The sequence below is a fragment of the Platalea leucorodia genome (assembly GCF_965183815.1).
Source record: "Platalea leucorodia genome assembly, chromosome: 5".
Classification (NCBI taxonomy): Eukaryota; Metazoa; Chordata; class Aves; order Pelecaniformes; family Threskiornithidae; genus Platalea; species Platalea leucorodia.
In genome coordinates this window covers 11,627,769-11,645,312 of record NC_138827.1, presented here as the reverse complement: position 1 = coordinate 11,645,312, position 17,544 = coordinate 11,627,769, and the positions used below count along the sequence as shown (strand labels likewise).

Genomic DNA, 17,544 nt, shown 5'->3' with positions numbered 1-17,544 from the left:
ATGCAGTGAGGGGCAGGTGAACAGCCTGAATTTTCAGCATTAGAGTTCAAGGAGACTGCAAAAGATGTCATGACCAAGAGGTAGCTCTCACCAGCCATTTCTTTAAAACTGCTTCTCTGACATATATGAATTGACAGGACAGTATAAGTGAGCTGCCAGGGCAGTTGGGTCCTAGCTTGAAGCTCAAAGCTCTGAGGGCACATGCCAAGGGACAGAGCATAGAACTGCTGGCTCTCTGTAAATGCACTCCCCATGCAAAAGAGTGGACAGCAAAGACAGATTCTTACAATTCATTTAAAATATGCACCCTAACTGAAGGCTGAATTTTCTAAAAGGTTTACTTGCTATGTGTCCCAGCTAAGCTGAGTGTGAAAGCTGGCAGGAGACAAAGCCACGGGATCTGGGCTGACATTTACAAGTTCTTAGGCTCTCAGAAACAAACATCCACTTGTAACTGTGCATCAGCGAACTATTCATTTATTTTTTTCTGTATGTGCATCTGCTGAGACATATAGGCTAAAATTAGGGTGAGCACTGTTTCTGTGTGTGTATACATATACGTGTATATATATGCATAAGCACATACAGACATATTTAAAAGGGAAAGGAAGAAAATGGAACTGTCAATTAATAACAATATCTTAATTCTTTGTTTTAAATTCATTTTGTGATCATTCACCATGGGTTTCATTCACAATAAGAAGTCCATCTGTCTGAAGAAGATACATCCAGATGCTAATATCAGGACAATGATACAAGACCCTGCTATTAAAAAAAAAGACTGTTCTCTAGACTAAGAAGTCAATATAACTCTTCTGTGAAAGAAAGAAAGTGTGTTTGTGTCTCTGTATAGGATTTTTCTGGGCTTGGGAGAAAGCTATTACAGAGGATGAATCAAAAACAAAGCAACATTTATCAGTGCTTTCTTTAAGGGAAGAGAAGAGAGAATAAAATTGGCCCTATCATAAAATATTTACATGTTTTTTTTGTAAATCACAGGAGGGAGAAAATAATAGGACAGAAAAGGAAGATGATGGTCAAACCAAGACTTTGAAAGTGATTTTCTTCAGTAAAGTCAGAAAGGGGGTGGGAAAAAGAGAAAGACTGAGACTCCATGCATCATTTGAGTATATTTTGTTCCATGCGTGTTAATGAGTACTCAGCTGCACAGGCAGCCCTACAACCTTCCCATCAGAAACTGTAGCTGACATCAGACATCCCCAGAGGTACAGCACAGCGCTTTCCAACCCAGCTTCCCATAGTCCTAAATATCCCCTGGACCCCATGGTTACACAGCCCTCAGCAGGTACTTTAGCCCTCGGCTGATTCCTCACCAGATCGTTACCCCAGGCGTGCAGAGGAACGCAGGGGGTAAGCACGGCCGTGGGGTTTCTCCTGTGAGAAACTCGGTGCCTCCAGCACATGCAGCGCTAAATCAATAGCGTAGTGTAGCAGCCCACCTCCTCCTCCTCATGCCACTTAAACCAGCATGTCTCGTGTCATCCTCACACATCCATCCCTGCATCGTCAGACGTGTCACAGCACATCACATTCCCTCCCCTGTCATGTGAGCTGCACGGCCTCTCGTGCTGGGGACAAGTGGCTTCAGCTCAACCGCCAAGGCAGACGAGGCACGTCAGGGCAACGCTGGGCTGGCAGCCTCTGCGACCCAGGCCTGGAAACACCAGCTCATGGTCCCTGGGATGATCCCAGCCTGCATCTTGGAGGAAAGCCTATTGGCACCACCTCTGTCTTACAAATCTAACATTTTTATCACTACATAAACAGTTTTGGTGTTTTTTTAGTTGGGTTGAATTGATTTCCATGTGTTTAAAGCTAAGCACAGGTATCAGTGGGTGCAGGATCATGGCATTAATTCAGAATTAAACCACTTTGGATTTTAAGCAGCTTCAGCTTTCGCTATGAGTATTTCTACCATCTCTACTAATTGCACCCAGTGGAATTTTCTGAAAGTACAGCTTTATTTTGGAGCAAAGAAAAATATATTACATAGACTTTAGAGGTTCGAATTTAAAAAAAAAAAAAAAACCGCACAGTTTTACTTAGAAAACTCTATAAGTTTTTCAACTCAGCCACTTCCAACAGTTTTTTGTTACTCTAACTCTAAATCTTGCTCAGAGCTGCTATTTTCAGAAAAAAGCTGCCATATATCTGATGTAATTCAGATATTGCACTGCAAAAAGTGTCTTTAAAGTGCAGATTTGGGCAAAGAACATCCTGCAGAGATTTGATGAGAAGCTTTTATACTTAAGTGATAGCCTTTGTATTGTATACAAGGAGGAGGAAATAGCTATTCAGACAGAAAAACAGTGATCTATTATTCCAGAGAAAGAAAACTCTGAATATGACAAAGATGATCAGCAGCACAAAAAGCACAGTGGATCACTGACATCTCTCGTCTGCCGGGTAACACATACTGAATGCTACCAGCTCATGACTGATTACAGTTTGCACTCTATGATGGATATTTACTTCTTCTCATCCCTTAAGTCTGCTCTCCAACACTGTCCTAAGAAGACAGGACTTTGTAGGGGACAAGTGGAAATGAAAATAAAGGCCACTGTAAGGACTAGAGTACTTTTTGTAGAGACTGGGTATTTTCCAAGACTTGTACTTAATTAGAGTTGGAGTGTGCCTCTGAAAAGGTGCACATGTTCTCTCCTCTCTTTTCTCTGTCACATCACATTTCTGCTCAACATAATGCAGCAAACCTTGGGAGTGATTTGCAGAATATATTAACATAGTTTAACGCAGCGTGCATAAGATTTACATGCTAGTGTTGTAAGGAAAGGCGATAGGTCAGAATAAAATGGATGATTAAAAAAAGTTGATTAATTTCTGTAGCACTATTTTAAAAAGACGTATTGGAACAGAAAAATTTACTTACTCCTGCCGAGTATCTTAATTACGCAAAATGAAAGGAACAATGCTGAAGCTGTGATCCTCCCTGCACGACCATGCATTACTCGCACAAAGTTAGTGGAACAATCAGTGAGTTTTGTAATGTGGGGCTACTTTTCAGCTCTCGTCCTACGCACCCTTGCTGGGTCTTCCAGCTCAGCTGTCTCATCTCATAGCTCTCATCTTCCTTTGTTCGAGTCACCTGAAATCAGAGCTTGGCATGTACAGAGGTGTTTTTCTCTCAAAGGATGGAATTACATGTAAGAATAAATCTTTTTTTCTTGGATTGGCACCCAAGGGGAGGCACAGTGGCTTTCACTTGAGCATGTCAAGGCTGAATCATATCCAAATATCTGTACAGGATGAGGCACTCTAGGAGATTCTCAGTCCCGGTGAGGCTGATTTTGTTCAGCCATCGCTTCCAGTGGGGCCAAAATTACCATCCAGCATTGGCGGCGGCCTGGGGAGGGGACAGCACTGCCACAGCCCCCAGACTTGGCTGAGATCTCGTGGCTTTGCTGCAATAAGAAACAACAGTAACCCATAAAGGTAAACATCAATTTGGCCTGAATCTGAGTCTCTCTCGGCTGCGTGCACATAATTCTGAATAAAACACCAGTCAGTCACCCCCTAAGCATCCATCACGGCGTTGCTGCTGTTTTCCCAGTGGGTTGCTTCTTTCTGGTGGAACTAATTGACCTCTGACCTGATTATTGCTTTACTGCCACCAATTTAGCACCAGTTTATTCATCAACATCTGGTGGTCGGAAAATTGTATTTTACATTATTAGCTCTCAAATGGGTAGCTAATGCTGCTTAATGGGGCAGTTATATGCTATTATAGATTCATTTTTTCTCATTTTGCTAATGAATGGAGAACCTTCATCAAATAAATATTTGCCAGTTGGCTTAATATCAAAGTCACTAATTAAAAACAGAAAAATGCTCAATATATGGAGAGCTGAATGGTGGTGGCACATGAGTTTTAAAGAAGTATCATTTCTGCCGCACTGTACTTGCACAGAGGCCAAATTGGCAATCAAGTGATCAGTGTGAGGAAGGTTGAGCTGTATTTACATATTGTCTCAGTAAAATGCTACTGATTTATTTCTCTGGTGCCAGAGACGCAATATGGGCATAGCTTAAATTGGCTTATTTTCCTGGCTTTTACAAAAGAAATGGAAAAAAGAAAAATATGGAAATAAACAATCTTGGACTCAGTCTTAAAAAAAAAGTGATTTCCCTCCACTGAGTAGCACAATTGCATTTTACAATGGGAATGCGCATAAATAGTGTGACCTGGCATGCAGAATTCATGAAACATCTCTGCATAAACATGTGAATTTGGAGTAAACACATTTCAAGCTGACAAAGTGCAGCACTGAACAGAGAGCAGGCTACACTTCAGCATATACACCCCAGGGCTCAACACCTGGCTCAGATTTGAGACAATTCAAGGCTGTTAAATAAGCTCCCCCATCCTAAGGGCCAAATAGTTTCTATAGTTTGAAAGTTATTTTTTTACTACATACAAACACATGTACGCATCTATTACTGTTTGATTATTTTCAGTTATACACTAATACCTAGTGGTGTCAGCTGGTAGTATTCAATGCACAGAAACATTTCAGTTTTTCTTATACCAAAAGTCTTTTCTTCTCAGTTCAAGATTCTACAAAAGATCTTAGGGAAGCATCTTTATAAACAAAACTACTGACTTCAAGAATGCAGATGTATGAGTACATTTTGTTTGCAGGACTGGAACTCACTGCCAGTCCTATATTCTGTGTCCTGTATACTTATTCAAATGACTGAATGTTACAATTGAATCAAATACAGCCATTCACAAGTCTAAATTCACACAGGAATTCAAGTGGTTTTTTGCCACGGTGCAAAGATGAATGCGAGTGAAATCTAACCTGCATTACATGCATACTCGTTCTATGAAAAGGTGCACAGAGAATACCGAGAACGTTATTGACTCCTCCATGTGATGTCTAAAAAGAAGCTGTGGTTTAGATTTAAGAAGCTTTCACCATTTAGCATAGTTCACCCATGACACGTTTTCAGCACAATCCACATGCATCTTGAGGCAAACCAGTAAAGGCATAACAAACAAACAAACAAAATTACTGTAATGGTGCTATTAAAATGTGAAGAACTCTATTTTTCCCAAACTGTCCTCGTTTCAGCTGGGATAGAGTTAATTTTCTTCCTAGTAGCGGGTATAGTGCTGTGTTTGGATTTAGTATGAGAATAATGTGATAACACACTGATGTTTTAGTTGCTGCTAAGTAGTGTTCATATTGGTCAAGGACTTTTCAGCTTCCCCTGCTCTGCCAGGTGCACAAGAAGCTGGGAGGGGGCACGGCCAGGACAGCTGACCCAGACTGGCCAAAGGGCTATTCCATACCGTATGGCGTCATGCCCAGTATATAAACTGGGGGAGCTGGCCAGGGGGCAGCGATTGCTGCTCAGGGACGGGCTGGGCCTAAGTCAGCAGGTGGTGAGCAGTTGCATCACTTGTCTTTCCTGGGTTTTGTTCCTCTCTTTTGTTGTTTTCCTTTTCATTACAATTTATTATTATTTTATCTTATTTCAGTTATTAAACTGTTCTTATCTCAATCCACGAGTTTTCTTACTTTTGCCCTTCCGATTCTCTCCCCCATCCCACCGTGGGGGGGTGGGGGAGGAGGGTGAGCGAGCAGCTGTGTGGTGCTTAGTTGCCAACTGGGGTTAAACCACGACGCAGACCAAATAATTCCTGTCATTTCAAAGAGAACATACTCTAATCTAAAGCTACTGAAGCACACAGAAGCTGTGCCTTCTCTAACATATCTATTGGCTTCATGGACCATTAAATAGCACAAATGGCACTATGAATTATTTCTGAAAATGTCAATACCTATTTCTAATACCATAGGCACAATCTCCTAATCTTTGGGTGCACACTCCCTGAGCCTAGGTCCTGTCTCAGCTCCTGGATGCCCTCTTTTTCCATCTCACTTAGTGAGATACAAGTAGCTGGCAGCAAACACAGCCAGCAACTGTGCAGCACAATAAACTTCAGCCCACATAGACCCCTAGATGCTACTGCAATTTTACTGCTACAGTTTCAAAAAACTATCAAGGATGCTGAAAGCGTGGGATGAGCACTCTTCTAGCAGTAGAAAAGCATATCATAAAAAGTAAACACCAAAGCCCAGGAAGTCATTACAGAAGTGTTTCTTTTTATTTATTTGTAGAGCTCTAATGCACTCTTGAGTGACAAAAATAGGCCAAAGAAAATAGAGAAAGAGGACGAAAAAAAGCTGTGTCAGGCAGATTTATATGGGTTCATTCTGTCACTCTTGTCTGTAGATCCATTGGCACACATATGATAAAAGTGTGGAAGAACTAGTGCTTCACTAATACAGATTATTTGAACCTAACACAGAAGAGTCACGAACTCACCATTTCTAAGAAGTCAGAATAAAACTATAAGATATATGCTGGGTTTAATATTTGTAGCCTGATGCTCAAGCATACCAATATTTGTCATGGCCTATGACTAACACCTCTAGTTCCAAAATCATTCCAAAATTCATTAACACATCCATCCATTGAGTAAGGGGATTTTTTTTCCCTTCTGCTTTTTACTTTTGGTACTAAATTTTCTAACAAAAACTCAGTTTTCTATTATTTTCCATGTCTGTATTTTACATACAGCTTCATTATGGCCAGGACAAACAGGTTTGGAGGCCTAAGAAAAAAAAACCTGCGGCTTTCATTTCACTGGACACCTCTGCTTCAGTAATACACAATAAGGGGTTTGTAATTGCAAAACCTTCAACTTACATGGTAACTTGTCAAAGGAGGAACTAGTTAGGTGAAAAGAGTTGATGGTTCTGTGCTGTCAGTACATTCAGGCCAAATTACATCTACGTTAAGATCCTTTCTACCTGTCCGACGATATAAAATGACATGAATGTTCTCCCCTCATGGGCTTTGTGTCTCATCACCTCCTTTCATGGAAACTACTCAATCGCATTATCCCACCCCGGTGAACCCTCCACAAGCCGTTCTGGAAGATGTGCTATAGCGGGGTACGCCAGGCTTTAAAAGAGGAACAAAACCAACATCAGTCTGAACAGAATCTTAATTTGTGCTTCTGTGCATGCACATTAAAGAACAAAATCTATCTCCTTTTGTCACAAGGAAAAGTAAAGCTAACTGTGGTATCCACAGCTTATGGTACAAAACTGAATTAGCAAAGGTGAATGGAAACTAGAACAGAGGTTTCCCTCTTTGGAGCAGGGAGTGCTCTCGACAGAGAAAGGACCTGCAGTATGAGATTTTAAGTTATGATTTAGTATGTTCTTAATTCAGCTGCAGCTTCAAATCTCTTGCAACAGACACCCTCAAATTGCTGTTTAATGTCTGATGCAAAGTACATTTCACTCTAAACCTCTATCTGATTTCCACAAGTCTGATGTAAGCCAAGATGAATCAGCCAGAGTTTGCTGAAGGGAAGATCCAGATTGACTTACACTTAAAGGGCAGCTTCTGTTCAATTTTGTGACCATTCAGAAATGCCTGACCGCAATTTTTTCCCGAGTTTGGAATTTGTAATGTTTTCTCATGTGAGGCTTTTGTTGCAAACCTACTGAGGAAGAGCTGTCAAACGGTAAAAAGTGAATCTCTAGACTGACTCTTTTCCAGTGTAAAATAACTTTCCTTTTGCAAGAAAACTGCCTAACTTGCCAAAAAAAAAAAAAAAAAAAAAAAAAAAGAGAGACCAGCAGTATGTATTGAAACACACAATACTTTAGCCAGGAAAGATCTTTTCTTTATGGATATATAAAATATACTCTCTTGCAACAAGCTTGTAGCTTATTTATCATTCCCTGGTGGCTACTGAAAACTCCTTAAATGTTGTATGATAAGAGTAGTGATTCTTTTCTGCTTTAGCAGTGTAAACTGAACATATCTAAGAGCAGAATATACTGGCAATAAAAAAGGTTCTTCTTTTTGAGATCTATCAAAATAAAATATACTTGGGAGGCTTTGAAGTTAAATTTAAAAAAATCTTTGGGAAATTACCTTTCATTTCTGAGAGCACAATTTAAATTCAATCTGAGGGTTTGCAAGAGACACCTCAGGTGCTCTCTGTTCCAAATTCAGTTGATTAATGTTGCCTTAAAAGATTTGCTGAAGAATCAGGCAGATGTAATTAGAGAAGAGGTAGCTAATACTATACATAGATCATCAAAGGATAAATATGCACAAAGGAGATAAAGAATCTCAATACAATTGTAATAATCTCTGCAGATTAAAAAAAAAATATTACAATCATAATTAGGAGAAAGTAATGAAAGCTTGTATGAGTATGTGATCTAGGCTCCCTTGGTAACTTACCATTGGCACAGAGTTTGCTGGGAGGGAGCCCTATTCACGCCAGCACAGCCACCCCACACGGGGAGCCGAGGGAAACACTGCAGAGGCTTAGGGGAAACAGTCCAGGTGCAAGGGGGCCACAAAACCTTACAGAAACATCACCCCAATGTTATGGCCTGATTCCTTTTGGAGCAGGGATCCTGTTTGGAGCTCTGTGGGCTAAGTGGAAGCAAGACACCCCAAGGGCTGGTGGATAAGCAGAAGCCAGGCCAGCATCACCAAAAGAAGTGCCCATGGGCCTAGCATAATTAGCATAAAATTTTCCAGAGTACACAGCGTACTGCCTAAACCCTGTATTCTTGTGTAGGTAAAACCCTGCATGAAGTTTCTGCGTTGGGCACAAGTCTGAGTTTTGACCATAGAAATTCTAACGGCTGGAGTTGATTCAGCTTAATCATAGCTCTTTTAAGCAAGTACTAACTACCGCAGGCAAGACTGGAACCACTGTGCTCTTGGAGCTGGGAGTGCACATGTAAACACCAGAATGACTCAGACTACTTTTCTATTGAAATTTTTTAAACGGTCCTTTTTTGTTCAAATCTGCCAAAATTCACATTTTTTCTTTAAACATGAAACACCTTTTAATGCAGTTATAGACAGGCCATCATATCCCCTCTGATGATGGTAATTTATGTTAAATATGTGGTCAGAAAAAAGAGGCCTGTAAGGCCACAGCCAGTAGTAACAGATCAAATATCTTTTCAACACAAAGATGAAAACAGCACTTTTTTTGGGATGCAAATGGCCTCATTACCATATGGGCATACCTCTGTATTTTATGATTTTTCTTTCCCACTATGAAGAGTAGAAAAGAGGTAAAGAAAACAAATAAGGTTCACTAAAGCAGTGTCACAATATTGTAATAATTACCGATATGTTGTTCTTCAAGTGGGTTGAAAGCCAAAGTGAATTGGAGGCTGGTCAGCATTACAGTGCTTACTACACAGGACACCACAATTCCTTGTTCTCCCCAATGCTTTATTTATTGCATTGGGAAAGTAACACAGGACTACAGTTCTAAAAATACTTTCATGCCTGCTGCAATTTTCAAGAGGGCGTGCAACAGTAGGTGTTAGGCATTTGTCTAAATCTTATTGCAGAAACTCCTTTTATAGTCAATACTGAGAGACAGATGCTTCCAAAAGGTGATTACCCCATCTGCCTTACGACAGGAGAGATCTTTTTTTTCTGGAAGAGCATCTCTTACAATAAACAGTTCTGCTGAACAACTTGCTCAGGCTGGACACCAATATTTCAGACCACCATAGACAAATCCCAGCCAAACTGTAAAAGAGTATTGCATGCCTCAGAAGATCAATGTAAGGACAAATACCTCAAATATCATGAGGTGCTCAGTTGCTATGTAAAGAGATTATAGTGTAGATATCTGTGATAGGAGGAAGACGTTGCAGTACTGAATGCTAAATGTCACATCTGCCATTTGTCATGAACAGGCTCATTCAGCCTTGGTAACGTTAGAAAGATTTGCAGTCAGGTTATCAATACAGATACCAATAAGTTGGAAAAAGACTTACATGTCACAGTGACGCAGCAACAGTAAGCCCCTCTATCTGGATGTGTGCCACAACCGGTACCAGACCTCCTCTGCCCAAATGCAGACATCCCTTTTCCTCTTTCACTGGGGAATTTGAACTTTTACAAGAAAATACAACTCCGACCTTTCTGTCAGACAAGGTCTGCTCTTGCTGAGAGTCCAGGCAGATTCATATACTGACGTTACCTTCAACTGCAGAGCAGTTATTAATTTTGCCATACGTGTTTTGCACAGATCCAAGAACTCAAAGAGAAATGTTTTGTTCATTTGTTTTCACATCATCAACCTTTGTATTGACAACTCTGAAACCCACAGAGCTACCCATCCATGCAGTCATGGCTGGAAAGAGGCTAACAGATATTTTCATAACAAAAGACCATCATGCATGACTGGAAGCGTGCTTTCCTGTCTCCAGTGGAACTGAAGTTTGGGGAGTGTGTGTCTAATTGAGACGTGTGACAGAAAGGAAGCCAGTGAGAGTGAAAGCCCCCCCTTGCCCATGTTGCATAGCTCTTTTTCACTGCAGCCTTCCAGATTTCTTCAGGATTTAGTTCCACACATAATTAGAGATGGAATAAAACTGTATAAGCTTAAGAAAAAGATCCAAGAGCACTCAGCATTGCATTCACTCCAAGGACCCTCTGGCAATTTATGCAGTGACTGTTCTTCCTGTGATATACATGAGCAGCCCTTGAAGCGGGCTGGGAGCCAGGGTCACGGCTATCCCCAAACCACGATTCTCCTCCTTCCTTCTCAATCTTGAATCTTTAATTCCTCCATCTAAAACAGAACAGCTAAAGGGAGGCAGTAAGTTAGTGCCCATCTACTGCAGCTCAGTGGGTTGGCTGCTCTGTAGGGAAAAAGGGACCTCAAATGAAAGGAACTGAGCTTAAACATCAGCTCTAAGTGCCACCGTCCCTGCTGATTTGGCTCTAAAGAAAATAAGGCCAGGTTAACAGGGAGAGGAAATAACTTTCATTAGTTTGATATACAGAAGCAGGCAAGTTTGCAAACACATTACAGGCTCCAGCTATAGCACTTTCGTCTAATAAAAGATATTATCTCTGCCTACAAACCTTAGTTTTCCTGTGTCTCTTAGACCATTGCTGCCACCAAAGCCCCAACACCATTGCAACATCACAAGAAAACAGCAGTGATCTGGGTTGGCTCATACATCAGAGGAAACAACTTTTTTCCCCAAGTAGCTATGACCAGGACAGGCAAGGCAACAGGTAGTCTTCAGCAGGAGGGAGGGAGGAAGAAAGGAGGCAGAGCTGATCACACAGAGATAGCCCCAATGCGGGTAACAGCTCACATATAGGCTAAGCAGAATGTGCATCTGCAGTTTCACTTCAGAACATGACCTGGGTTTGGATTACAAAGGTACTTAGGTATCCGAGAGTACACTTGGCTGCCTAATTTGATTTTCGAAAGAAAATAAGTGGATTAGGGGTTACATTTTTTTAAGGGATTTAATTTCCTAAAGGGACAGAGAAGGACCCAGTGGGAGAGTATTACAACTCAATTAGGATTATAACGAAGAGCTTATATTTGTTTTTCATATTCACATAATTCATAAGTGGTTGAAGGAATTTTGTACAAATAATCAAATTATAGCAAACCTAAAAATGCTTGGTTTCTTTTGATACAGATCAACCGTAAGAAACTTCAGGCCAAATAAAATTTCAGAACATTATTAGTACCAAAAAAAAAAAAAAAAAAAAAAAAAGAGGATTCAGGAAGAAGTTCTGCTGCAATAATTACCTTAACTGTTGGGGTTTTTCTGTTGAAATATTGGTATTTCACCCAAGGCATTTACCCTGAAATTTTAAAATATCCAAAATAATGACAATTAACTTTTTCTTCTTTCTTCTTCCTATAAACATCTCAAAAGAACCTCAGATTTTGGTCCTTTTTTACCTTCTCTACTGATTAATATTTTACTGTGTTCTTCAACAGTGAAGACAATCTGTCTTGGTTCTCCAGTCTCTGTTACACTCTGAAAAAAATGGTAGTGAAATCTAATGCCCCAAATATTACCTCACCCAATTTTGGAAGGAAGGATCACATGCATAATCCTGCCCTTTTTCCTGAAATCCTAAATTTTCCATATTTCTGAACAACTGCCAAAAGTAAATTCTACATATGAAATTCTTTTCTTCATTGGCTCTTTATACATTTTGAACAAAAAAAGTCCACCTATATGAAAAAGTAACATTTACCAAAATTGGTTCTTGTGCCAAAAGCTTTAACATTAACAACAGAGACTGAAGCAATCTTCTACACATGTAGGAAAGTAAAACTCAGAATCAGGTTTTAAGATCTCTCACAGCTTCCTGATACCTCTGTCTAAAGAAAAAGTATTATAGTCTAATCCTTTATTTCTTAATGAAATACAGATTAATTGGGAATGAGCTAGCTAACAGAGGCTTGAGCCAGGACTTTGCCCCATGGCTATTCAGAAACTGTTCAGTCTAGTTAAAAACTTTCATTACATTAGTTTTGTGTGTGTGTTTCTTAAAAGCTGTGAAGTAATAGCATAACTTTTTAAAGAATGCCATATTCACTGTGAAATGGTGTAAAATTCCTCCCCTGAGGTAGCTATGTTATCTCATTGAATTTAAAAACAATAAATCGAAAGCTAAAAATAAAAGAAAGAGGAAAAATATGGAAGAAATAGGTGGAAAGGCATTGAAGCTGTAGGAGTTCTGACAAATCATCTTAGCATATAGTCCCAGTGGTGATGAGAAATTGTTCTGTGCATTTTATTTATTTTTTTACATGCCAGAAGAAAAAGTATACTTGAGGCAAAGTTGTAGAATACCATTAAATTAGTGGGTGTATTTTATTAATGCCCATCAGCATGCTATGATGAAAAAGGATTATTCTAATATACAAGTGTGGGAAAACATGATAGTACGTGTCCCAGTCCTGCAGTCTGTTACATGTACTTTATGCATGTGAGTAATCACTCGATGCTTTAACACAATATCCTAAGGTACTTGTTCTATACTTGGAATACATATATTGTTTTTTCTTCCTTTAATGGATGTCTAGTGACCTATGTTTACAGTGCATTACATCAAATCCAACAGACTACTCTCCATATTTTGGTCTTGGAATGAAGCATTCAGCTATGTGCACCTTCTCCTTCATCCCCTTATGAATTAGATAAATGACTTGGTGTCAATTAAACACGTAAAATATACTTTACAAAGGCATATTCTTTAAGAGAAACTGAACTCCACTGTCATTCATCCCCCAGGCAGTATTTGAAGCCAGCAGAAGAAACCTAATGCACACAATTCTCCTGATAAGAAGAGTGAAAATTAGAAACATGGAAGTTTACTTAAGGAGATTCAAGTATCCCTGGAAACAGGTAACTAAAGCCAGACAAACCTTGCATGCTTCAATTCACAATGGGTTCATAAACCAATTTCTGTGTTTCTGTTCACAGGGTTTGGACTCTTGCCTGTAGAGTCAAGTTAGATTAATTTAAATCTCTGAATTAAAAATTCACATGTAAGACAAGGAGAGGCTGTTGTGATGTGATGCAGGACAGAGCAGATGCAAACAACAGCCCAGGTTTAACTGAAAGATGCAGGCATGCATGTCAAGTCACCTTGTGTACAGATTTTCTAACTGTCTTTTAAGGTTCTGCAAAGGATACACATGCACATGGAGAACAAAATCTTATAATATCTCCCCAAGTCAGGATTGATTTATGTGCGCGGATGAGATGTTGTTCATGGCTTGACTTTCATAGCTAAATCCAAGCTTAGCTGCAACTTCTATATGCTAGTTCAATATTGGCTGTTTTGTATTTTCTGAAATGTTTATTTGGGCACAATATGCAACAAGAAACAACAAATATACTGTGTGTTTTCATTTATTCTCATTTTGTTTCCAGAGGGAGAAGAAATCTCACAGTTAGACTCTATTAGTCTGCTTTCATAGCAATGCCATTAGTAAAATGTCATTTTGATTTGAACCAACTACAACCTACTTCAGAAACAAAATCCCATGCTGCATACACTATATATCAGTGTATGCACATATCTCTCTCTCTCTCTATCTCAGAGAACTTTTCACTAGCTGGTAAACTGTGTAATGGTGTTTATAAATGAGCATGGCTTAATTAGCTACGTAATGAAAAGTGCAATGAAAATGCAAAAGGGGGTTAGGAAGGGCTGAGCTGCAAGAGGAAACTTGGGAATACTGAAGTTTGTATAATAAGGTCAAATTCTCTCCTCACATTGATAAATAGGCCATTACATAAATAAAAGATTATGTGTGTGGTCCTTATTAGACAGACTTGTTAAGTTCACTGAAGAAGACAAGAATGATGAATAGTTCCTCGAACAGCACTGGATTAGCAGCAATGCTCCACAGAGAGGTAGTTCAGATCTGCAGTTTAACTTGCATTGCATAAAACAACCACCACCATTTTAAGCCACTGTGGTGGAAGAACGTTTTCATAGCGACATATTTAGGTGTTGCAGAAGCTGCTCTGAGGCGCAAAATATTGTCTGTGACAAGCATGAGAGAAAACAATATAGTCTTTTAGCTCAAACTAGCAGTTTCTAGCGTGTGCTGAATGTGGAAGGAGCAGTTCACTTATGAATGAAGATCCTGCCTGCCTAAAGCTGCAGCTCCTGGAGGAGAAGATTATGCAGCTCAGGAACTGGTCCAGTGAAAGTAGGTTTGTTTGTCTGGAAATGCATTGACAGCAAGCTGAAAACAGTCCCACATTTGTCATGCAACAATGTTTAGGTCCGTAACAAAATAGGAGAATAAATTAAGAGAGAAAGTAAAAGGCAGCATAAGCTTAGCCACAGCAGCCAGAAGCAATTGTCTGGGATGAAAAGGATGAAAACAAGAGCAAAACAGTATCAACAGTGAATCGTGCCTGTAGCTACTGATTTAAGAGCACTGCAGTGCGTGAGGGCCTTACTTACGCGATGCTGAACATTGGACAGCCACGGTCAGAACTGCTCATACAGGGTCTAACCTGACCCAGATGTGTTGCAACTATGTGCAAGTCCGCTGCGGTTATCTGACAACCCACAGGCTGTGCTGGCTGAAGAAGCAAGTGTGCTCACCTGTGCTACTACCCCCACCCTGCAAGCTCTTCTGGGTCTACCTTAAGAAATCAATTAGCTGCTGCACAGAGATAAAGAGGTCTTTCAAGTTCTCCAGTACCCTATGAAAAGTATCATAAACTCTTCAGCAATTACCTCTGGTACATGGAAGAAAAACAAACAAAATCTGAGATTCAGTTGCGTATTTGCTAAATAACTGAAATATACAGGCAGGATGTAGTCTTTCCTTGGATGCGCTTTCTTTCTGCCTAGAGATATCTCATATAAACCGAAATACACTGGCTAAGATAAGTGTTTGACTAAGATTTAATTCTCTGGCTCCTTAATTGCTCTTTCATCTGGTTCAATATTGTATATTTATTTATATAGCACGTAGTAGTTTAGAATCAGAACCAAGTTTCAAAAGATTCAGGTACTATTGCACTGGAGTGAGAAGTGCTAGCAAGTGCTAGACATAAATCAATGTCTATGCCTCAGCTGCCTTTCCAAGCTGAGCATTCAAATTCTTTTCTATTACTCCTCAAGACCTAGAAAACACCAACAGACCACTCCTTTATCGTAAGGCTCAAGAGGACTTCACAGAATTAGGATATTTCTAAAATAATTTAGAAGTTTGACAATCACCTTTTAAATGTCAATGCTAGCTTTCCAAGATCCTAATGCATAACTCAGCTTTTCTGAGTTACCTAAAAAACCCCCCCCCCCAAAAAAAAAAAAAACCACCAACAAAACAAACAAAACAAAACCACCAAATAAATATGTACCAATTAATGCATAGAAACCCAATTTAATTCTGTTCCCTTAGTATGCCAGATGCTAATTAGGAGCTGGCCCTCATCACATAATGTGGATCCAGATTTGCACTTTACCAAAACACAGAAGGCCAAATTCCCAGCCAGGATTTCATTCTAGCCTACCCTAACAGCTGAAAAAAGCTGCACAGTTGAGATCTGGATCAGATTCAAAACTTTCCCAAAATGTATCTGTGTTCACATCCTGATTTTTGATTCCAGCTCATCTCTAATTATAATTATTACACAGAATGTCAGATCTCAGGTTATGCTCTTTAAAGTTCTCCCTATAAACAATTAATTAGCTTGCTGCAGCCTTTCTATAAATAGCTTGTACATATAAATTATTCTCATCTGCTCAGACAAACAAAATCCCTGCTCTGTTTTTTGCCTTCTGATTTTCCCTAGTGGACTGCAGCTGTTAGGCAGTCAGACACACATGTGTGTGCTCTTCATATTCAGAGCTAAAAATAAGATTATGGGGCTAATTGACAAAGTTTTTTGTATTGAATTAATGCTTGAGAAATCAGGTTTTCCCCAGAAAATGTCTGAAAGCAGCATTTCTATCAACTTAACTCCAACTGAGAGCTGCATCCCACACCAGCTGAAATGCTGTGCAGCCAAACAGCACGCATTCCTTGTTTTGAGGCATCGTGCTATTATGGGACAGGATACATATGGTTGCCCAAATTAATTTTGCTGACAGGTCTTCCAAACTCATCCTATAGGTGCTGACAGGCAATATCGGGCCAAAGCTTTCTCCAGCAAGCAGGGAGCTACCTTTCCTCCCCAGATACATACTTTGCTTCCCTACCGAAGGTTTTCACCTCCATAGCAGAGCTGCCCCAGCAAAGTGTGTAGTCAGTCCTCTGCCATGTTAGGGCATAGGCCTGTGACTTAGCTTCATTTACAGATGAATTGGATTTATACAAAGATATCCTTTGCCATATACAAATGGGAGGTAGGCTGGTATAGGCAGACTACTATAGCAATCGGACCAAAAACTGGAAGAGTCATGAATATACAAAGTGAACATATATGTTCATATAACATATATCTAACAAGAACCAGTTACCATAACCATTCCTCTTAGTCTGCATGCACCTACCCGCGAGATGTGCATACTAATAATCTTTGTCTCATCCCTGTGTTGAGACCGAGTAAGGAGTATTGGCAAAGCACTTCGGAAAATTGTAAACCAGTGCAACAAAGCGTTATCATCATTTTGAAACACCAATCTGTATGTTTTTCCCTGCAATCTAGCAAAAAATCATCACTGTGCCCAGCCAGAGAGAAAAAAGCAGGATTGCTGGATATTTTAATGTTTCACAGCATAATACTGCTATCATAGTGGGAGCAGCAAGGCACTGAAGAGATTTCCCTTGGTTTATGGCCTTCAAGCTCAGACGGGAATCATTCTTGTTATGACCCAACTCAGACTCAACAGACAGAGCCCAGGATGAGCAGAGCTTCCCCAGGTTTGCCACAACTATGCTGTTTCATTAGCCAGGTGACATGCCACCAAGCACACCGTGCATCTCTAAGCTCCACAATCCCTTCATATATTTATTACTTCTTTTCAGAGAGACCACCGTGAAGCCCAAGTGTACAGGGAAAACCTCTTTATCAACGGTGCTTTAAACAGCCGCTTTGTGGTTGCATGGCTGTCCATGCTTTTGGCATAATTTGTTGGGTGACCTTGGCCAAGTCCCTTTTTCCCTGTGTCACCGGTATAAAG

General features: G+C 40.0%; 1 long non-coding RNA gene across 1 annotated transcript in view; it reads left to right on the top strand.

The window, feature by feature from the left end:
* Positions 1-15,501, top strand: part of LOC309590976 — a 66,650-nt gene extending 51,149 nt beyond the window's left edge. The window contains exon 4 of the long non-coding RNA XR_014228241.1: positions 13,179-15,501. This is a non-coding gene — a long non-coding RNA (uncharacterized lncRNA). The remainder of the gene's footprint in view (positions 1-13,178) is intronic.
* The last annotated feature ends 2,043 nt before the right edge of the window (positions 15,502-17,544 follow it).